The sequence below is a fragment of the Dreissena polymorpha genome, chromosome 8, assembly GCF_020536995.1.
Source record: "Dreissena polymorpha isolate Duluth1 chromosome 8, UMN_Dpol_1.0, whole genome shotgun sequence".
NCBI lineage: Eukaryota > Metazoa > Mollusca > Bivalvia > Myida > Dreissenidae > Dreissena > Dreissena polymorpha.
In genome coordinates this window covers 100,533,274-100,558,806 of record NC_068362.1, presented here as the reverse complement: position 1 = coordinate 100,558,806, position 25,533 = coordinate 100,533,274, and the positions used below count along the sequence as shown (strand labels likewise).

The 25,533-nt window shown below is 33.4% G+C and overlaps 1 pseudogene; it reads left to right on the top strand.

Annotated features, from left to right (window-relative positions):
* LOC127840766 (uncharacterized) overlaps positions 1 to 19,658 on the top strand; it is a 50,380-nt pseudogene extending 30,722 nt beyond the window's left edge.
* Positions 19,659 to 25,533: the final 5,875 nt, after the last annotated feature.

Here is a 25,533-nt window from a genome sequence, read left to right as displayed (position 1 = left end):
AATATTTAAAATATGTACGGATACTTCGCGTGTGGCCGGTTGACTCATATGTTTTAATTCACCTCCATTCTTCTTTTGGTTTTCTGTTTTGTATCTATAGGTTTATGACCAGCAATATGTAATAATTTAAAATAAGCCGCGAAAACTCCGCGTTACATCCCGTACTGCGTGTGATGCAGCTATGAACTGCACAGAAAAAGACATTCGCTATCCTTGATATCATTCATTGCACTCTTTACCTTTCACAAACTCCAAATACAATCAACGCCGTATATCTTTTTTTAAAGATATTTATTGTTTCATGGTATGATCAACTGATACGAGCTGCTTCGCAGCATCGTCAAAAAACGCACCGCTATCATTCGAGACTTGATCCTTTTGACTGGAAGGTCATTGACTTAAAGTCTCCGCCAACATAAAAATCGACCTAAACATTATACAATTCATACTCTATGCAGATGGTGTATGAAACTGTTAACAGCAGGCATTTTACATGTGAATCTTTTAAATAAATGTGATGATTTATCATAACTGAACATGCAGTACATGTCGACGGCGTTATTGTTTTTCACTCGCTGATATATGAATTCATCCAAAGTGTAACATAGGCTTGAACATTATTGTCCGTATATGAATAAATATATTTATATAATACATAGTTGCCTTTATTGCCATTAAAGTTAAATTTATTACATAACACACAATTAATTTTTCATAAAACAATTCGGACTTCTTGGTCGATTGAACAAACATAGTTTTTAATGTTCATACAATTAGAAAATATAAATATATTACAACTTTATTTCAGGGTATTTAAACCTAACAAACACATATTATTCGTAACCGTATATTGGTATGTGCATACCTAGGACATATAGAAGTTATTTAACTAAAAAAGCGAACCTCATTGTTAAAAATGTCATTTTCATAAATACGTACACGACTTACAATCATTTATATACGAAAATTAACTTGTGTGTGTTTTCTTTTAAGAAATTACTTTTGCGTGGACAGGTTTATATGTGGATGTATGAGCTGCAACGGATATTTTTCGACATGTTTGTGTTAAACTGTTGTATAACTCAACTAACGCAATCAATGGAAAGTAATGGACCAACAACAATAATAAGTAAGTATATAACTGAGAAACCGCCCATCGTCACGTTGCGCTCGATGGTATTACAAAACTGAACTCAGATCGTTGTTTCCGACAAATTAACTCAAGTACATTTTCTGTATGATATACCAAAAGTGACGTCAAAGTCGTTATATGCATACGCTGCATTTGTTTGAAATTAATTCGTTGTGTATATATGTGCTATTGTTATTAGTAAATGATTGTTTGGTTTTTAACAAAAAAACTATTTATTGGGACTTGTGGACTCTCCCATCCTTCTAAATTGGAACAATTTATCTCCAAACTTAGGGATGTCTAGTATATTTAGTTCTATATTTAGAATATTTCTTACAGAAATTCCTTTAAGCAAACAGCGCAGATCCTGATGAGACGCCGCTGGGTCTACGCTGTTTGCTAAGGCCTTTTTTCTAGACGCTAGGTGTGAATAATAGTTAAACGTATTGTTTATTAATGAGACAAACTAAAAATAATTTGTTCATGCATTTTAAACAATCAATCAAACCACACCGTGTGTTTTTGTTTAGTACTTTTTAAAACTTGTATATCGCTTACTTCAAAGTATATTATACATTCCGGAATAGCCGACAAGGATATCCTTGGCTCTAATAACGATAGCAGGGAAGAACTTAAAAGTTAAATGCCATCGTGATGGTAGGGATTGGTTATTTAAATTTTTGTGTGATATGGTTTAAATGTCAAGAGCCATTTTTCCAACAGAGGGAGTATGTAACAGGGTATTCACTCTGACACTAATCCCTTAATATTACTAACCCATGCAATAATGTGAGCGAGTATCAGTGTGGGTGCTAATTGGTGAGTGAATGATCTACAAACACTTCATGCTTTTATGTGAGATATTTTAACAATAGAATTTCAATGGTTTTATACACCAGTGTAGATTCATTCCACCATAAAGTCTCGTAAGAGATAGATGTTGGCATTTTCGATTTGTCAGCATATATTTATTTTAAAACTTAAGTCCTCAGGTCGCTGGTGAGTTTACTTTTATTGTTAATATAATTACATTGTATTGTATTGTATTGCTTATTGTAATATAAATGTATTTGATTATTATGTATTTCATTGCAATGTTCAATTATTGCAATTTGAATTAGTTATTCATTATTGTTTTTTCAGGCCATCATTTTCATTGTTATAGACATCTATAAAATAAAGAATATTTACAACAACCCACTTGTGTTCTACATACACAACCCGGCTACAGTAATAAGGTGGAATAATTTCAGAAATCTGTCTAAGTAAAGTTGTTGTCCACAAGACTGTTGACTACTTTAAGTAACAAACTCTTTGCTTTTGTCCGGAACTCCGAGTTTAGCCATGCGTAGAAAATCGGATTTGCGACGCAGGTGATGATATGGGCTTGCCCAAACATTCTTTTGACCAGTCTCACAAGGCCGTTGTTCGAATCAGGAAAAGCTAACGCAATCCACGTCACAATCCATGAAAGCACAAATACCATTGTAATCAGAAACATAGCAAAAGTCACCAATCTCACCTTGACCTCTGTTTGACGTATTTGCGCTATATTACGTTGTCTAACACTGTTCAATGCAGACGTTATGGCAGCGTTTACGTCAATAATATAAGTCGAGTGTAACGTCGGTGGCGTCGTATGTGCACCGACCATGGCATTGCTTATACCTGTATCAGACGATGATGGATACATGGTCACTGTAGTTTGCGAAGCTCTAACTTTATTTGTTCGTCTCAGATCCAAAACGACAAGCGTGTATGTGACACTCGTTGTAATGAACAATACCACAAACAGAAATGCTAACGTATATTCAATTATCACCCCAAAAGATTTTCGTTGGCAATAATAACGCATATTCGAATATGTACGGGAAACTCATGCAGGCGAACACAAACTGATTGTTATAATGCTTAAAGCAATACAGAATATTTTAGCTCTCGGTGACGTAATTATATTTTTGCGTGACTAACATGTTTTCATGTATCGGTCTACTGCAATAGCTGTTAGTAAAATACTCGTGTTTATGCTGGCTACATAGACAAAATAGGCATATAACCCACAGTAGGTATCCGAAGCAACGCGCAGCCAAACAGTTTTGCGGACACTGAGTATTATCATTGGCACAGAACATATTCCAGCAAATAAATCAAAGGCAGCTAGTGTCGTGACAAATACGTCCGTGCTAGTTTTGTACTTGTTATAATATTGAACAAACGAAACTAGTCCGTTTCCTGCGATGGCAACCATGAGGAGACATGTTAAGATGACAATAATAATAATCGGTAATCCATCGGTAACATTTCCGGTATTAAGTGAAGACGCATTGTCAGACAGATTTACTTCATCCATGATAAGCTACTTTGTCTGTAATATAATAACATACCTTAAATCTTAACAATGTAAATTGAAAAAACAGCAATATTCACGTTAAGACAAAAACAATATGTATTATTTAAGTAAGTAATACAAACAAAATATTTTTTTTTAATAAAACGCTTACAATATCCTTTTGAAACACATATTTCATTGTCATTCAAAAGATGAACTGAAGATTAAAAATAACTCACTGTATAATACAACTGTTTGCGAAACACGCCTATTCAACTCTTTAATAAGCAATAATTGACTGCACAAACACTGTTTCCTCTATAACATCGCGATGACAAATGAAACACGAGTACATACTGTGCCCAATGGTTTAGAAACCTTTTATCGAAACTCAGTTTCCATGGAAAATGGCGCGCGGAAAATATTGATATTTCTCAATCCATTACACCGAATAAACTTCTAAAGAAATACATATTCACATAGGCTAAAGATTTATTTTAAGGTCCTTCAGTGTAAAGTTATATAGCAGATGTGCATTATTTTATCAAAACAAAAAGTATGACGCTTATAATGAATATAGCCATGTGTTGCTAACGCGGGTCACATAATATGTGTACTGAATTTCCTCACTGAAGAATTACTGTTCGGGGCATGTTTTGGAACATACAGATACAAAGAATTAAAAAAAAACGTTTCGATGAGCTAAGTCCTATAAAGCCTACTCCTGAATGATGTTGTTTAGATAATTACCGTGGATGTTCATTCAAAGCGATACGTTGAAGATTTGGTATACCAAATGCATATCAATTTTTTTCATTTACTTCAAAAGTGTCTGTATGTTGGAATACCTCACCGATATGTATAGGTACTACGCAAGTCAACCGATAAAACTATTTAAAATAAACTAACATATTAATTTAAATTATCTCAATTAAACTGCTGTTGATAAATACATGGGTTAAACGCGTTTTGTAAATACGCATGCAATGGGGATTCTCATAGATCCGTATTACAGGTCATTTCGACTTGTTCAATCACCCAATCAAAGGACTTTTACCAACGCATTCAACATGCTATTAGGAAATAAAACAAAAAAATAATACAAAGAAATAAAGAAGGAACTGGTGTTACTAAACTGAGCCATGTGTAGAGCAAAGAAAATGTATGGAAAATATATACACACCAGCTTAAAAAAGACTATTGCCAGCATTATCAAGGTTGAGCGTTAGGTATTCAGTTTACTCACGAGCTAACCTCGCTCCAACTTTCGGTTGGCTTGAGGTCTCTCAGAACAGTTTGTTTTTAGTGCTATATACTCATAAAAGTTTATGTCGCTTGCACGAATTCGCGAGGGTCAACGTTTCTGATTTCTAAAAATGTTTGCTCATTTTTGGTAACGATTGTTACATGTAAGTTTGTTTGTTTGTCTTGAACATTCAAGGCGCATAACGTTGTTGATTTATAAGACACGCTTGATAACGGAGCGCGCTATACTTAAGTTTAAATTTATTGCAAAACTTGTGATGGTTTGAGTAAAATATAAAACAAATGGCACTTTGTGTAAAAGCTCTCGTTTTTGTGAAAACAGCATTCTAAAATGTGTGCCTAAACACAAAGTAGCACTGGATTTTCGCTAAGAAGAGACTTCATTTAAACGAAAAATTTCATAAAAGCGGAAAGTGCCGTCCCTGATTAGCCTGTGCGGACAGCACAGGCTAATATGGGACGACACTTTACGCAAATGCATTGTGCCCAGTTTTCTCAGAACACGATTCAGATAATCTTACATTAAATTACAATTAAACACGAAATAACGAGTACAACTCGCTGTGTAATATTGTGGGTTCATGCTTGTGTAGTTCATTAAAAAGACAAATTTTTTTGGAGCGGAAAACACAAGTTCTGTTTTTCCATCTTTTTGGAGCGGTAATGTATCCATAGTGCCATCGTAGTATTATATTTTCTACGACCCACTTTTAAAATCGTTTTCTAAGTACGCTGGTCAATAATTTATCATAATTTGGTGTGTTCCGTTTTCATATTAAGACATGATGAAACCATAGAACCAAACTTTTGGTAAATCACCATAATCGAAAAAAATTTAATCTGTTTCAAACGCCTAATCACCCTAAAAGTATATTCGTAGTCATAGGAACATTTAAGAATAGAATAATTATTTTATTTCCGCCGAAATCGTTTGTAACGTTAAAATTCCAGAAATCAGCTAAACGTGAACATAAACTTCATTTAATAAATTAGAAAAATGCTCTCGGAATTAGTTTGGTAACATGCTGCTTTTTTTCAAATAATATTTATTGATTGCAAATGATTCCAGAACTAGTTGGGCTTGTGTTTTCATAAATCGCATAAATCGCTCGACTTATTTATCTACGGATGCCTTAACCTCAACAATACATTCGAACAAATTTGACATGTTTCCGTTCTTTATTTCAGTGTAATAGCGGATTCATTTTCAAGTTAAATTGGAAACAACTTAATAAAATCGGAATAGAAACGCCAAAGTCATGGGTACAATCGTTACCTCATGTATTGTAAAAGTTAATATTTACATTGAAGTAATTCGGGACGAATCAAGACACTATCAAATGCTATATTTAAATTCTTGTTTCGTTACAACAAAAGAGTAACGTGTTGATTATACTATGTACCAACGCATTGGTTAACTAAGTGTTTTAATTTATTATGTTATCATACAAAATAAAAATTGCGGCATAGCAACGAAGTGACGAAATATGTATCGAAGATAACATTGGACAGCACTACTTAAGTTGAGTACTGTATATTTTTATTTTGGTGTACTAAAACTCAATGCCTTTCTGATAACACAACACTTCATGTTGCGAATCACTCAGGATGAGCGTTCTCATTATGCGTCTAATCCTGGGTAAAATGGTCCCGTACGCGGGTCAAACATCGGTCAGATGCATGTCTTGCTGTGATGAAGCTGTATTTCAGTAAGTAAATTGAAATGGTCTCCAATTATCTGGTTTCAAATCCTCCAGGTCCATGCCGTGTATTGCAAGGCGCTGTTAGTTTCTGACAATTATTAACACAATTATGGCCTTCACAACAGGTCCATGCTTTACAATCGGTACTTTTGCAGTGCGACTAAATATTCCCAATCCCTCCGTCCACTAAGCATTGTATATGTCCTATGATGATGTTTTTCAGTTAATTAACTTCCTGTTTTCAGTTGCTTGTTTTGTCCTTATAATTACTTACTTGTGTTGTTCTCAATTTCCAAAATGCTTCCTCATTTTTTTTCTATTTCATTTTCATTTTGTTAATAGTGTTAAGATTAAAACATGATTTAATGCATATGTAAAAAAGTTGAAATTATTAAAAACACCCAAACGTTTATATTTGCGAATCAATTTTAATATGTGTACCTTGTTTTACGAACCAATCTTGCATCTACATAAGTTATTCGGTGGTTTGTTGCTGTCCAGTCATTAATCGCCTCACCAAAACGCCAAAAGAAACCGGTTTGGTATTTAATGTGTTTCTATGACAATTGACATATTGTATTGTCTTTTTATTGAACTCAATACGAACACATACATTCATGCAAAAATTGTTCATTAACAACGAAAGATATTAATATTTTAAGGTAATTAGTATTTAATGTTATAAACTACTTATTTGAAATTCTGGAATTTACTTCTGTTTTAATATCTAAAATGTTACACATGATATTAATTTATTAAGTGAAATCATGTATTTCGTTTGTTATTATTTGATGATTCAGGAGGATTGGGCGTTACGATTAGTGTAAACCAAGAAGTCATGAAAAACCGAACGCTGATTTTTTTTTAAGCTTACCTCAGCAAAAGTTAGTGCCTTCGTCATAACTTCAACCAGATGAACATTTCTTTCCCTTTGACAACTCCAAATCATTTGTTTGAGAATAGATGCGAAGCCACGTCAAATCAAAAGCTTGTTCGTAGTTTTATTTAATCGTTCCTAAAAAAAATTGTAACTCTCTTGCTCTGGTTTCTTTCCTACCAATGAGTAATTAAATGGTAAATAAATTGAATACGTTTTAATTCCCTTTTATTATTGTTTAATTTGAGTTACAATGCTATGAGGTTAATTTGTATTTACACTTAAATGTTTCATGAATATTGCTGGGCCAAGTGTGAGGTTGAGCGCTCTAAAACCGGATGCACAAAATATAAGTCGAAATAAACTGTTTTTCTGTCTTTTTATTGAACTCAATACGAACACATACATTCATGCAAAAATTGTTCATTAACAATGAAAGATATTAATATTTTAAGGTAATTAGGATTTAATGTTATAAAGTACTTATTTGAACTTCTGGAATTTACTTCTGTTTTAATAGTTAATATCTAAAATATTACGCATGATATAAATTTATTAAGTGAAATCATGTATTTCGTTTGTTATTATTTGATGTTTCAGGAGGATTGGGCGTTATTATTAGTGTAAACCAAGAAGTCATGAAAAACCGAACGCTGATCTATTTTAAGTTAACCTCAGCAAAAGTGAGTGCCTTCGTCATAACTTCAACCAGATGGACATTCCTTTCTCTTTGGCAACTACAAATCTTTTGTTTGAGAATAGATGCGAAGCAACGTCAAGTCAAAAGCACAATGAGAGTATGGCTACTGCTGTAGGCGATGCTCAAGGCATGAACGCTGGCATGTCCATGTTTTATTGGGATATCGAAAACCACGGCGATGATCCAGCGTCCTTCACCATACATGCATATAATTTTCCAGGTATTAATACGTATAATTAGACTGTTAACTAAATATTTGAACTTTTTTCATGTACAAAGAATGCTACATTATCGTCTTGTTTATGTTTTCAGTATGCGTTTACTGAATCAGACAAATGAAATGAATGTCAATAATTATGAAGTAATGAAGAATAAATATGGCACACTTTAACCTCATTTATGATTTTTAATATTATCGATGATAACCATTTGAGTACGCACTATACGAGAATATTGTAATCCAAATAAATTCACACCAAACGAGAAAATGCACATTTGAAAGTGCGGTGTTAATTCCGCAGACGAAGGTTTAGGTTTAGAGGAAGGGGTGGGGTTAGGGGTTAGGGTTACGGGTAGTGTTAGGGTTAGGGTTAGGTTTAGGGTTAGGGGTAGGGGTAGTATCTATTTGGCATCTGTTATTTTTGTCGCATCGATATGGAAAACAATGCCACCGCGCATTATATGGCCATAGTACGCGTCTGTCACCTGAAACTTTGCCTTTTGTAATGCGTTACAAGCGATTTCGTATGTTTTGACACGTACCTTAGACATTATCGCGGTGAGAGGCTTTCCGAATGTGTTGATGCATTGCAAACATATATCGCTGAAAGCAGTTGCTTGAATGTTTATATGGTGCGATGAACACTGCTCTGTGTAGACTTTGTACAAGTTGAGCTTTGTGATGCTCCCAGAAAAACACGTTTAATATATGTTGTCCCGTCGGCGTTATGACGTCAGAATATGGATACTCTACTGCAAAGCGTTTATATGTTGGTATTAAACTACATGATTCACGTCGTAAACACTATTGGTGTATATTTGAGCCTTAATTGCCGTAAGTTTGAGGCACAACGCCATATTGTGACATGTGCGACGTCAAATTGTAATGGAACATTGTTCCTATGTCAGAACATTTGCTGACGGACTATTTTTCGACCAAATTTAAAAGTGCATTTTAACGGCTGATTAAATTACGCTGCCTTATGGTAATTATCGAATGCAAAGCTTAATGGTAAAGATACCTTAACGTTGTTATGAGCAACTGGGCCTAGATTATGGGTTTAGAAGTCTTGAAACACTTGGTGAATATAATTGCTTGGCATATTTGGGTAAAATTTTATAATTGGAAAGTAAGTAATATGTATTCAAGAGTACACACTTTGTAGTTGTGTGCGTGCGATATATTTGCATTGTGAATAAATAGAGTAAGTGCGTTTGCGGGCATTGGCTTGTGTTGTTGTTTTTTTAGCAAACATTAAACAACTAAGGGCCTTCTAAACATTATCTTATTCAGCATATGTTTCTTTATTAGTCATTGTTAGTTTAAAAACTGTTTCAGTTGTTCACTTCTTGACATTTTTTTATGTTTTTATACGATGAACGACAGTCGCTGAAAGGTGTGTTGATTTTAATTTTATTGTGCATTTTGCAAATGATAACAGTCCGCGATTGACACATTCATGGATGGAATTATCGGCTGCAGCAAACTGTCAACTGTTGAACCCAACTGTAAAGTGAGTGATAGATTTGTCACCTATCCTGTGTTCCTTTTTCATACAGATTCTTTAACATCAAGACGGTAAAAACGTACTTTGAATATATTATTGTATGATGCATATTGACATTTTCGTGAGGCTTAGTAAAAACTGTTGAAATTCTTTGACAACTGCGCGAAAACTGCTTCTCAGACGCTCGGCAACGAATTTATGAAAAGCGCACGATAAACGCAATAATACCTTGAGCGTCGGATGCATTCATGCACAAGTGTCAGACGCATCCATTGTTCACTGGTTTTAAATTCAACAAACATGCGTCAACAGTGAGGTGGCAGAGTCACTGTACCCGAGCGTTCTACCCTTGTTGTCCTCAAACGCATGCATTTATATTACGATTTCAATATTGAGCATCTTGTCTGTATGTGTGACGAAGTTACAAGAGGCCTAGGCGTAAAAATAAATTATAATTTACAACATCGTTTAATCCATTCTCATTCAAAATATGTTTCAAGATGCAATACCATTGACCATTTGATGTTTTGAATTATTCGACTTGTATATTGTGCTTAAGCTTATGTCGAAATAGAGTGCATGTACACGACGGCTATTTGAAGATGAGCGAATAACGGAAGAGGAAGGTTGGCCGCGATTCGCTTTATCGATTTGTACATGGGCATGGTTATTATGTCAATCATGCCAATTGATATGTTAAAGTTTATCTTAAATGCATTGATTTTACTTATGGTGTTATTAAAATCATTAAACTGAAAGGAAGTTATTGTTTGTATTTGCAAAAGTTTTGTTGAATAAATAGTTTATAATTTTGCCATTGGTTTTTGTAAACAAAAATAAGTTTGATCTATATCAACGCACTGAACGCGTGAGGTAACAACAAACAAATATAACACATCCGCGAGAGATGAGTTTTCAATCATGAAATAATGCAAAGCATTTGACGGTATGTAAAATGCATTTATTACAACAAAAGCGTTTGATTTTAGTAATTTAATTTTGATATACATAAAAACAAAGATATTCAACCTTAATATAAATATTTTTTTAATACATGTATGTTGTGTTTATTCAGTTTTCGTTTCGGTTTAATCTCTTGTGTATCTTAACCGTCAGCAAATTCATAAATAGCATTCTTTCTCTGAGTAAATTTGCGCGACTAGGTCTATTTTGGCTTATGTGTTATGGCCGAAAATATAAGGTAAATTAGCACGACGTATTACGTAGTTCAGTTCACCGTCATGTGTATATCAGTTTTTCAAACAACTATTGAGTTTTCAGGTCGATCAATGTTAAGGCAATTCAATTCTAAGACTACGTTTAAAAACGCAATAATATTTAATACTTAACGTAAACACAGACCGCATGTACAGATACATATAAGGTCAAATAACATATTTTAATATTAAAACAATATATAAAATATACAAAATATATTTTTAAATTCTCCGGAGCAAGATAAGAAAGAAATCGCCAGACTGACGCAAATGTGCGCGGTGGAAAGGAAACAAACGCCAAAGCCATTGACGCAACATAAGCAGCATCTGAAAGTCATAATCAGAAAAAAGAAGGTCCACACGCAAGAACAAAAAGCGGCCAAAAAAGCAAAGCAAGCTATCAATCAAGCTGCACAAGCGGCGCACAAGAATAGACAGCTACACGTAATAATTTATCAGTGAATAATAAGCACAGATGAAGACATTGTCCAAAAAGTTGAAAATGTGATTGATTTATCTTTTGGAAACGTGTATAACATAACTTTAAAATATGCGTTAAAACATGCTGAGTAATAGGTTGATGACGTCTGACGTATGTGTTTCATACACATTGCAAACGGACATGTTCTATAAGTAGAACAATTTCTACAACGTAATGTCAATATGCGTTTCCGTGTATTACAAAACAACCGTCTAAACGAATAAAGATCGATTTTATTTGCGAAATGTTTTAACTTTGAACATGCATAAAATGGTATTGTCTTAATGATCCGCTGGACAGATGACGACGAAAACGTTGGTGGAGATAAAAGAACATCAACGGAAGTTTCGATAAAGACACGGGAGATAGAAGTGGAAATGCACATCGTTTAAACGTTTTTGTTATAAACATCGTCATCGGATTTAAGTTGTCGACTTAATTGTTATAAAAATTGGATTAACGATGGCATTAAGGTAAGCGTGTCGGAAACCTGTGTTTTCCCGGTTCGAATGTTTACACGTTAATTTACATAAACTGTAAAGACTGCATGATATGAGAAACAACAACAAACTATTTCTTAAACATTAACGTCAAGTATTACTGAACTTTTTGAAATAACTTTTTTATTTACCACGGCCGGAGTTCATGAAAGCTCGTTGGGATAGTCTTAACCTTAGTTCTTCTGCAATTTTCCGATGCTGGTATTTTGCAAAGAAACACTCAACATCTGAGCAATACAAAAAACATGAAAAAATAAACATACTCAAAATTAAATATTAGTTCACGCTTTGAAATTACTATTTTTCAAGATATTCAATATACATGTACATGTACACGGTAGCGGTAAAGTGTATGTGTCTACGACCGATGTCAGTCGCTGAAATCACGTATAAGACTTAATTATTTTATAAAATGACAACGTTTAACTATTTTAAATTGTTAGTATTTTGTTACAATATAGCGTGTCTTTTTTATTCGAAAGATCATTTTTATAATTAAGGGTTGTCAATACTCAAAATTATTCCGGAAATCGTATTTGAGCCGTCAAGGATCGATTTTGAGATAAATGTAAATGTTAAAGGGGATTGGGGCGTAGTGACAAATTCGTTCGAATGCGCGATCATTTGAGAAGAAATGATGTTGACACCGATTTTCCCTGGTCTTTTATTATTGATTTCTGATAAATTAGCTTCCGTCACGGACATGAACATTAACTGACGAAACCTCTTCACTACTTTTCGAAATATATATATATATATATATATATATATATATATATATATATATATATATATATATATATATATATATATATATATATATATATATATATATATATATTGCTCATTTGCTAGATTACTGGTGACTGGTTTTAATTTTCTTAAGTCAAACGACATGCATATTTTATTTTATGTGCAAAAGACGTATCTCAATATGTTTTCGGACATTCATTGTCCGATACGATATGGTTCGACGATTTAATTTATTTTTGACGTTGTTAATTACATTGTCAATTTTTTATAGAATGACATATGCACATGCATAAAATTCCGCATGTACTCACCAGGAATAGCAACTAGAAGACTACAATAAAACAATTAGCCACGGCTCGGGCGGCTGATCTCCCTTTCATCCCTGTAAGGAACCTACTTTCTCAGACTCACGGTTCTATTTTCCAGATTGTAAACAATTGACATCCCTGAATAAAAATTAATATCCTCAACTTTGATCTCTAGTGTGCTGACTGAAGTATTGTCCTTGACTGGAACTACTGTCGATAATGTGTATTTGAGATTGAAACACGCCTTTGAAGAACTTTGTGTTTTCTTGTTTTATGCTTTGTTGTTTTCAAAATATTTTGTCCGCCAAGGACGCAACGATTGATAAAATGAACCAGATTTTGGTATCTCTTAAGTGCTATGTTTCTACTGTCGTAATTTCTTTTACGAACAGCACATTACTGATCGTGGACTTTATTTGATTGTTTAGACTTTGGTACGATGCGATGTCAGTCCATCCGTGAAGATAAATTGCTTTGCGCCCGTTTGTGATCTATTCCCGATACAAAAGTCCATGCGTCACCCGTTTACGATTACATAGGTCCGTTAAGAGCGTTCCAATTTAGGAAAATGGGTTTTTAAATATGCTTTTTCTACGTCTTCGCTGTTTTGCAACCGCACACGAACACATGTCAATGCGGTCAATGAAATTCAACGATCAACACGATCACCAAGATCAAAGCTCTTGGTTACGATACGATACAATTGTGGTACATTGTATATCTATTATATTATAATTTTCGCAAAGTAAACAATGAGTATGATTTCATATCACGTAGGTTTTATCGTCTTTTTTTTCTGTGAATATGCTGTCAGATAGGCCATCAAAACGAAAAACCAAAATTAATTGTACGCACAATTTTATATATACTATGCTATGCTCTGCTATGCTATGCTATGCTATGATGTGCTATGCTATGCTATGCTCTGCTCTGCTCTGCTCTGCGCTGCTCTACTCTACTCTACTCTACTCTACTCTACTCTACTCTACTCTACTCTACTCTACTCTACTCTACTCTACTCTACTCTACTCTACTCTACTCTACTCTACTCTACTCTACTCTACTCTACTCTCTACTCTACTCTACTCTACTCTACTCTACTCTACTCTACTCTACTCTACTCTACTCTACTCTACTCTACTCTACTCTACTCTACTCTACTCTACTCTACTCTACTCTACTCTACTCTACTCTACTCTACTCTACTCTACTCTACTCTACTCAACTCTAATCTACTCTGCTCTGCTCTGCTCTGCTCTACTCTAATCTACTCTACCATACAATACCATACCATACCATACCATACCATACCATACCATACCATACCATACCATACCATACCATACCATACTATACTATACTATACTATAATATACTATAATATTATATAATATAATATAATATAATACAATATAATATAATATAATATAATATAATATAATACAGTGTCTCCATCGTGGATATATGTTTGGTGTAATTATTTTCACGCCTGCGCAGGTACTTCGTTAAATTAGTGCATTTTCATCATATGCACAGCGTCACCGTAAACTATGTACCGTAGACATGCCGCGTCTGGAAAAGGTTATTAGTGACTGTATTGTTGGGTTAAATATTAACGTGTATTTGCAGAAAAGAAACATATTTTAGCCTGGTCGATTTGCTAAGCCGATTAAAGTGTTATCCAGAAGTATCCAGAAGTATCACTATTGAATTTGTCATCGTTTATTGAATTGATTGAATTTAATTTATTAAGATTAGTGCAAATCTTTAAAATAATACACCTTTTTTGTACCAAAAATCTTAAAACATTCACTATGCACACTGATTAGATATACACATATATAAACGATATAAAATGTAAAATGTTCCATTATTTGATATTTTTCGCATGATATTTAATATGTTCTCGAATTATTGTTTACCAAATCAATTATGTTATGTATATGGTGTGTACTTTTTGGGCTGGAATAATAATTATTTCTCATTTCACAATAATCAGAATCAAATCACTGATTGTTTTTTATTTTTATCCCAATATCAAAACAAAAACGTCTATTATCGAAAAATGAATAGTATAGTGGATAATTTTCACTGTTTTCAGGTTTTTTTCTGAGTGTTCGCTGACTTATTCTGATGAAATCAAATCGACAGCATATGTGATATAAATATTGAGAGGAACAATTGTATTCACCAGACAATGAAATACTGCAACTGTGTATAACGTGGAATAAAAAACTAAAAAACACCTAAACATTCTCTTAGTTCGTGAAGTTGACGCAACATTGAATATGATGACGTCTTTTAAAAGTTTGTGAAACTATATGAAGATGGCCGATGTGTGTATACATGTATATCAAATAGAATAATAAATATTGGGCGCTCTTGCAGTTTGTGTGTTCCATCATTATATAACGGTTATCTCATTCTATTTGATCTGTGTTAACCGTCAACCGCATTCGGTAATGCATAGCTTATATTAACACAATCAGGAAAGCGTGTTTCGAAAAATCCAAACAATTTTCATCATCGCACAATAGTGTAACATAAATGTTAATACAATATATATAGGGAAACTCATATGATTCGCGTAATGTGAAAATTATTATCATGCTATAATTCGACCACGAAACTTGACGTGACTTAATACCGAACAATACGGAATGGAGCTACGCTGGCCGTATATGACATAAGACCCATTTTCGCATATTATCTTATCAATGCTTATATGAATTTGATTGCTATAATCCAATGCGTATTCGAAACGGAATTATTGTCAAGGTTTTTCATTTTGTCAATATTTATCATATTGCTGACATCAATATCCATACTGTTTTCATTTTCAGTCGAGAAATGATATTACTTGTTATCAAGATTATTTGTATAGTACGGTAGCGTTCTCTACACAAGTGAGATTTATTTGTACTGGTAAATTGCTGTCGTTCTCACCATTCGGACTCGACGATCGGCTCGAATAAAAATGTTAGTCGCTTAAAAGTACACATTACTCATATTGAGCACGATTATTATTGTTATTATTACTATTATTATTATTATTATTATTATTATTATTGTTAATTTGCCTGCTGAGGGGAAAAAAATCCGAGGGGAAAGGGCCATTTTACGGCGGGTCCCAAAGAAAGAAAAAAAGCCCTGAAGCCACAGACAATGTAAAACATGTTGGTGTTGTATATATTTGAAGTTAATTTTTGATTATTTTTTAGAAAGGAATTTTTGGGATCCAGACCACTTACAAAAAAAAGAAAGCAAACTGACCTGGAAGATGATGCCAATGAGGAATGTTCAAACACTTCTGAGGGACTCCTTGTAAGTTAATTAATTTCCTTTTTTGTGTAACAGAAACATGAGCAATTAAATAAATAGTATTTGGTTTATGTATTTACACTGGTGAACTGCAAGTATTAAGAAAGGCCTTGTGTTTGATTGGAAAAAAGGAAAATGATGTTAAAATGAAAAAGTATTTGATCTTTTAAATAGCCTGAAAAAGCATTTTGAGAACATTACCTGTGAAATTGGGAAGTTGTGCTTCAATTTTCCTTGTGAGAATAAAAAAGTTTGTTTGCATGCCAAAAAAAACAAAAACTTCAGATTTTTTTTTGGGGGGAACATGAAACTACTATTAAAATCGGCAGAAAAAGGGTCTGCTCATAGATCAATATATTAACTTGTACTTCTAGGAGAAGTACAGCAAGGTAGTTGATGAGCTTCAAATGATGAAGGACAAATGTTCCAAACTGGAAACGGAAAACTCAGAATTGAGGCGTCAACTGACAGAGCGTAAGTGCATATATTTCTTATAATATTCTTGAACACTTAATGAATGGATCTTTTTTATAAATGATAACTATTTCTTGACTTACAGAGTTTAGAATAATTTACAAAAACTGGTTTAAGACCACTTTGAGTGAACACACATCTTCTTATGCCAACCCCATTAATTTGCCTAATATTTCAATGTTTTTAAACCTGAATATGCAGTTTGAGTTATTAGGCATAGACACAAATGTCCAGGCTTCAAGTACCAAATAACCTCATAAAGACCCTGTTTGAGACACCAGTGACAGTTGATCAGATATAAGTTGACATACATTGACACTTGATCATACGTGAGTTATCATGATTTATATGTAATACATATTTTTATGCACCCCTTCTGAGAAGAGGGGGAATATTGTTTTGCACATGTCGGTCGGTCCGTTTGTTGGTCGGTTTGTCGGTCCATCTGGCAGAGGACCCCTATTGATTTTCAGGACACTAGGTCAAGGTCACAGTGGTTCGGGACTCAAGAATGCTTAGGCCTTGATCATGAAACTTCATTGGTACATTGATCATGACTGGCAGATGACCCGTATTGATTTTCAGGTCACTAGGTCAAAGTTAAAGGTCCCAATGGCCTGGCTGCCACTACAATGAACTGCCCATTTGGAGAGCATGCGTGTTTTACAAACAACACTTAATATATTTCTATTAAATTTTTCTGTTTATTCAATGGTCAAGTTAATGCTAATAGAAGTATTCTTTCCCACAATTATCCTAAGATTTAGACAACAGTTTTTCGCAATTTATCTACCGTTTATTGTTTGTTCACCCATTGAAATACATAATTTGGGTATAATTTAAAAAATGTGCTAAAATGATGACGACACGGTGGTCTGCTCAACTTGTCACCTGTCCCAAATAAAACCATGAATAGTTGTACTATCAAGATGAACATTTTTTTATGGTCCATTTCTCAGAGACTGTCATTTGGTTCAACTTAGGTATTCATGTTTACCAATTAAAAATGCATCTCAGTTCTCAAGGGCAAATAAGCCTAAATTGAATCATTAGGGCTATGAATTAGCGAGAGTCCAGTAGCCATGGGCCCTAAAACTTGAGCTGGGCTCATAAAGATAAGAACACACTTGGGAGAATGGGTTAAAGTTTTAGTTTTATAACCTGTTCTCATAATTATGGCCCATTTTCATGTTGTAAATTTCATTGTTTATTGGCCCTATTGTTGAGGACAATTTCTATAAAAAATGGAAATAGATATTTGGTCATAGTCAAGTATTCTTGTTTATTGTCACAAAGTGAACATATTTATCAATGGCAGATAAACCTTGATATTATTTTGCTAAATGTGTGCCCCATTTTGAACATTGAGTGTTGGAGTGTCACTAGTAACATTTACTTTACATGGACAATTAACCTTAATATTATTACTAATGATTTCCTCTTCTCTACCCAACACTCGGACAAGTGGATAACACTGTCTGCAGGTGGCTCAAGCTCGGCAGTTCATCAAATCAGTTCAGGGTCTTTTATTCTATCTGAAAACAGATTGCTCGAAGTCCAAGGAAAATTCATCAAAGGACAAAGACATTGAAGCATTCTGGAGATTTGAAGACGGACGAGAGGAATGGTTGCCGGCCAAATTGATCCGAAAATATGCTAACGGTAATTTTAAACATAATAAAATATTTTACGAATAATGTACAATTTTCAAGTGAGATGAGCAAAATCCCATATGATACTGACCATGTACAAAATTAAGCTTTAATTACTGTGAATAAATAATCAGTTGTGAGTTCCCTACCGGTATGCCCAGAGGGAACTATAGGATATATCAAAACAACACTGACAATGTTGCTGACAATTTTGTAATGGTGTTTTGACCAGTAGGGGAATTTTGCATTGCATGCAATGATAATCTTGTTTATATTGTGAAACTCAACATATAAACTCTTTTTTCTGTTCTTGGTTGTTTGTCAAAAGCTGACAGCATGCATATTTTCAACTAGTAAAGTGACTGTTAGTATTACAAACACCTTGCTTAAAAGGTACACTTTTAAAATCATAGTGAAATATATATATATAACTTTATTAATAACTAACTGCTTTATTTTACCCCACCACAGGCGTTTTCATTTCTCATTCATTAAACATAAAAATACAGAATGATTATCATCAAGAACTGCCATTCATATCGTGATGGTTGGCGATTGAAATTAATTAAAGATAGTTATTATTGTGTGTAGATTTTATGTTACTTATCCATATTGCTGTACAATTTATTCATAAGCAGTGAATTGTACCATTTCAACTTAAACAGATATTCATAAATTGCTGTAGTCCATCTTGTTTTGGCCATTTTTTCCCGTTCACTCATTGAACCTATAGCAGGGATTTGTCTGTCAGACACCCTTCAATTATGTAAGTGACAATTTAAACATGCAAAGACATTTCACATCACACAACAACTGTGTTTGATATTTCAAATTGACAATCATATTGGCTATTTCTGGCGCTGAAAACATGAATGGTATATTTATGCAGTATCTTTACATATCCCATTGTGAGTACCAAACTATAGTTTTCAAGCAAAACATTGTACATTCGACTCTGCAGTATCAATTGCTATGAGTACTAATGCTATAATTTAAAAGACATAATTAATAACCATATGATTATCATATCGCCTGGCTGTATAACAGCATTCAAATTCTTACATTTCAAGATGTCTTTTATTCAGGAGAGTGTTCAGTCCAGTACTCTGATGGAGTTAGTAGAGTGAGGTCCTCATGGGTGAGAGAGGTGGGACAGATGTAAGGTCATCCTATTGCCACATCTAGAAGCTATACCTATTTTCTCAAGACTAAAAATGCAATGAACTTAAAATAAATGTTGATATCAATATTTGCAACCAGAGTACATAGTAAGGCACTTGATGTTATTTTTCTGAATGATTGAAGTCAGGTTTCTCATACTAAGACATTTCCCTGTCAAGTTACGGAATTAACTTAAATTTTATGGTGTGAAATTTCTGTTTTATAAAAAAAATGCATAGATAATTTTTATCAAATTGTGAGACTGATGGCTTCATTTTTTTTTATCAAATCATGCAAATGATTGCCCTTTTTTTGAAGTAAAAGAAAAAAAACATTAATTTTACATCACACTGATGATCATATTAGGTGTAAGCATTATTCTACATCTTTTTGTTCAGTTTAATGTTGGAATTGAATATTCCCTAATCAACAATTTGATTCTCTTTACTGCACTTTTGTTTATGTGCATTATCCAAAGAATGTTTGAATTCCATTTTGAAATGCTTGATGAGAACTTGTCTTTTCACTTAGGTATATGCTTTTTTCATTATTGGTTTTGTTCAGTGGTGATGGTCATATTCTTCTTATGTCATTTCGGTCAGTAGAATATGGGACTTGTATATAACAGTTTATAGGTTTTAATGGTTTATGAGATTATTTTAAATAAAACTGTTTTTGAATTTCTTTTGCTATATAAACAAAAGTTAATTAAAGAGATTTCACGTTTCTTACTGTTGCAATCAATTTAATATCTTAAAATAACCTGAGCTCTTTTAAGAAACTAGACAAAAGAATAAGTTCTAATGGTGAACAATACATATTCAGTCAGCCTTTGTAAGCCATTGTAACTGTGAATGTGTTCATGTGCATTATTCTAAATTTTTTCGATTTCGGTTTAGAAATGCTTTGTATGAACTTGTCTTCATTTTAAAATGCTGAATTAAAATTGATTTTGTTAATTTGTGATTACCAATGTTTTATTTTGTATGTCCTAAATGATGTTTGAGTATTTCAGAGAAACAATAAAGTTTTGCCCTTACAATGCATACTAAAATTGTGGCAGAATTGTTTAGTAATGAAAATATAAATTGCAGCAATTTCACCTGTTAAAGAACTTTGAATGGTTATACATGTAATAGCGGTAAAGATTGTTTTATTTAAATATTTAATTTTTCATAATGACTTCACATGTTAAAAAAAATGTTTAGCATTTTTTAATACTAGTATATTTTGAGAACTAATTTAAGTGTGACATAAATAATATTGAATCATTCACACTATTTAATATATATTTTCTGACCTGCTGACTGGTGGATTGAGTACATATTAGTATACTGGTATTGTTTTTTATTTTTGGAATTTCACTGATTGAAAATTTACACATTATTTTGTGTGTTCTGTATTTACTTTGCCCCCCTTCGAAGAAGAGGGGGTATATTGCTTTGCACATGTCGGTCTGTCGGTTGGTCCGTCCACCAGGTGGTTTCCGGATGATAACTCAAGAACGCTTGGGCCTAGGATCATGAAACTTCATAGGTACATTGATCATGACTCGCAGATGACCTCTATTGATTTTGAGGTCACTAGGTCAAAGGTCAAGATCACGTTGACCTGAAATAGTAAAATGGTTTCCATATGATAACTCAAGAACTCTTAGGCCTAGGATCATGAAACTTGAAATGTAGATTGATCATAACTCGCAGATGACCTCTATTAATTTGCAGGTCACTAGGTCATAGGTCAAGGTCACAGTGACCCGAAATAGTAAAATGGTTTCCGGATGATAACTCAAGAACGCTTATGCCTAGGATCATGAAACTTCGTAGGTAGATTGATAATGGCTGGCAGATGACCCCTATTGATTTTCAGGTCACTAGGTCAAAGGTCAAGGTCACAGTGACCCGAAATAGGAAAATGGTTTCCGTATGATAACTCAAGAACGCTTATGCCTAGGATCATGAAACTTCATAGGTGCATTGATCATGACTCGCAGTTGACCTCTATTGATTTTCAGGTCACTATATCAAAGTTCAAGGTAACGGTTACCTGAAATAGTAAAATGGTTTCCGGATGATAACTCAAGAACGCTTTTGTCTAGGATCATGAAACTTCATAGGTGCATTGATCATGACTCGCAGATGACCCCGTTCGATTTTGATGTCACTAGGTCAAAGGTCAAGTTCACGGTGACCCGAAATAGTAAAATGTTTTTCGGATGATAACTGAAGAACGCTTGTTCCTAGGATCATGAAACTTGATAGGTAGATTGATCATGACTCGCAGATGACCCCTACTGATTCTCAGGTCACTAGGTCAAAGGTCAATTTCACAGTGACCCGAAATAGTAAATGATAAATCAAGAACGCTTATGGCTAGGATCATGAAACTTCATAAGTACATTGATCATGACTGGCAAATGACCCCTATTGATTTTCAGGTCACTAGGTCAAAGGTCAAGGTCACAGTTACAAAAAACATATTCACACAATGGCTGTCACTACAACGGAGAGCCCATATGGGGGGCAGGCATGTTTTACAAACAGCCCTTGTTATGACTTGTTTTATTATTTGCTAATAATTTAAGAACTTAAACATTTAAAAGTGGTTTATCTTCCTTTTTTTCAGTGTGATTTTTTCTGTGTGATTATGCATTTCTGGAAGTTTGTACCGCCGGCGTAACATTTTTAAACAATTATCTGTCATTGTGTTTATGATCCTCTGAGAGTTTGTACCGCCAGCGTAACATTTTCAAAGAATTATCTGTTGTGATTATGAACCTTTGGGAGGTTGTACCGCCAGCGTAACATTTTCAGTTAAATTTTAATGGTTATATCATTTTGTGTGTTCTGTATTTACATTACTTGTATAATTTACTATTAAATTAAGAACTTAAACATTTAAAAGTGGTTTGTGTGATTTTTACTATAAGTACCTTAGGGAGATTGTACCGCCGGCGTAACATTTTGATTATGATCCTCTGAGAGTTTGTACCGCCAGCGTAACATTTTCAAACAATTATCTGTTGTGATTATGAACCTAAGAACTTAAACATTTAAAAAGTGGTTTATCTTCCTTTTTTTCAGTGTGATTTTTACTGTGTGATTATACCTTGCTGGAAGTTGGTACCGCCGGCGTAACATTTTCAAACAATTATCTGTCTATTTGATTATGAACATTAGGGAGTTTGTACTGCCGGCGTAACATTTTCAAAGAATATTCAGTTTTTATAGTGAACCTTTGGGAGGTTGTACCGCCAGCATAACATTTAAGTTTCAGTTCAATTTTCCTGTCTGAATGTAAGATGGGTTGTACTGCCAGCGTAAATGTTTTTGTACTTTCTTATAAAAAGTGAGAAAAATGTGGGGCTTTTTAAAAGAAATTTCCTTTAAAATGACCATTTTAAAAGGGATTCTGTGGAAAATCCATTTTTAAAATATAATCAATTTTGTTTAAAATGCACATAGTCTTTGATGCATTCAATTTTCAAGAACGTAATTCCTGATGCCAATAGATCATAATGTTATTCTAATGTATAATTTATAATTTTGAACAAAAGAAATCGAAAATAATAGTAAGAAAGATATAAAGGGTCAAAAGGCATTACGGAAAGCTATTAATTTAAGTTTTATTTATAATAGATTTTCGTATACTTAAAGCTTCATTTAATATTACACATCCCGACAATAATAATTACATGTTAACATGTTAATTTCAAAACACTACGAAACTTAAGAAGACATGGATTCGTGAAATAAATACGTTTAACACATTTGTGTCGAAGACAACCGCTCAAAGGACATACACAGATGCATTTGCATTTATTTTCTATGTGCTGTTGATTGCAACAGTTGCAATAACGTTTTTCACGACTTATATGTTTACCAATATCGGTCTGAATTTTCAAATGGTGGACATAAGCCCTTAATTTTACTAAGTACACACGTAGATTCTTGGTTTATAACTCTATCTATTCATATTCAAGATAAAATTTAAAAAAAATCTATATATGTCTAGAACAGTACTTCTATTTGTACCACCACACCATTCCTGCTTATGCGTCATGAAAAATTCTCAGGTAATTTTCTATATATAAATATATTGCATTGATGTTATTACAATTGGCTGATAACATGGATATTTAAGCCAAGTCACCTGCTGAAGTTCAATCGCATTTATATTACTTATATTTATATTGCAATTCTTGGGGGGTTAATTTTAACTTAATGTTAATACTGCAAAAACAAAAATAATGGTATTTCGGAAGAGGGATGTATTAAAACAAATGTCTATAAATACAATGTTTCTTGATAGATCTTTGATTAAAAGGAAATGAAAAATACTTATGACATTGAAGAGCTTGATATTTTTAACTATTAGGGAACGGTGTTGACATTTTAAATTAAACAGGAAAATTTGAATAATTCTTCAGAAGTATGAGGTTTCACAAAGTCAGATGATATTAAACGCATTCATTGGAAATTTTCCAAACGATTGATTTAGGTTAACATAAATACATGTTACTATTTATAGTGAATTAGGTAGATATCAATTCTATGAAAATAGGTTTGTTAAAATTCTAAAATATTGGTGTAAAATTCCAAACAATGAATATATCATCATGTAAAAGGCATACAAGGTATAATACAAACAAGCTTTAAACGATCGTAATAAAGGTTATACAAATTGGGTCTCAAATGTCACGCAAATGTAAAATAATATTGGATTTGGTATGAATTTGAAAATCCCAACGTTGTGCAATTTAATGGTTTTATTAGCGAGTTTAAGGCTTGTTGACAACTTTAAACAAGAATCGTATGGTAATATGAATAATAATTATGTATTAAATATGTATAAAGTTTTCAAAACCAGTTTGGAATAAGAAGAATATTTAGATTTACTTCCTTGACGACTGCGCTTATCATTGTCACCTGTCCCAAATAAAACCATGAATAGTTGTACTATCAAGATGAACATTTTTTTATGGTCCATTTCTCAGAGACTGTCATTTGGTTCAACTTAGGTATTCATGTTTACCAATTAAAAATGCATCTCAGTTCTCAAGGGCAAATAAGCCTAAATTGAATCATTAGGGCTATGAATTAGCGAGAGTCCAGTAGCCATGGGCCCTAAAACTTGAGCTGGGCTCATAAAGATAAGAACACACTTGGGAGAATGGGTTAAAGTTTTAGTTTTATAACCTGTTCTCATAATTATGGCCCATTTTCATGTTGTAAATTTCATTGTTTATTGACCCTATTGTTGAGGACAATTTCTATAAAAAATGGAAATAGATATTTGGTCATAGTCAAGTATTCTTGTTTATTGTCACAAAGTGAACATATTTATCAATGGCAGATAAACCTTGATATTATTTTGCTAAATGTGTGCCCCATTTTGAACATTGAGTGTTGGAGTGTCACTAGTAACATTTACTTTACATGGACAATTAACCTTAATATTATTACTAATGATTTCCTCTTCTCTACCCAACACTCGGACAAGTGGATAACACTGTCTGCAGGTGGCTCAAGCTCGGCAGTTCATCAAATCAGTTCAGGGTCTTTTATTCTATCTGAAAACAGATTGCTCGAAGTCCAAGGAAAATTCATCAAAGGACAAAGACATTGAAGCATTCTGGAGATTTGAAGACGGACGAGAGGAATGGTTGCCGGCCAAATTGATCCGAAAATATGCTAACGGTAATTTTAAACATAATAAAATATTTTACGAATAATGTACAATTTTCAAGTGAGATGAGCAAAATCCCATATGATACTGACCATGTACAAAATTAAGCTTTAATTACTGTGAATAAATAATCAGTTGTGAGTTCCCTACCGGTATGCCCAGAGGGAACTATAGGATATATCAAAACAACACTGACAATGTTGCTGACAATTTTGTAATGGTGTTTTGACCAGTAGGGGAATTT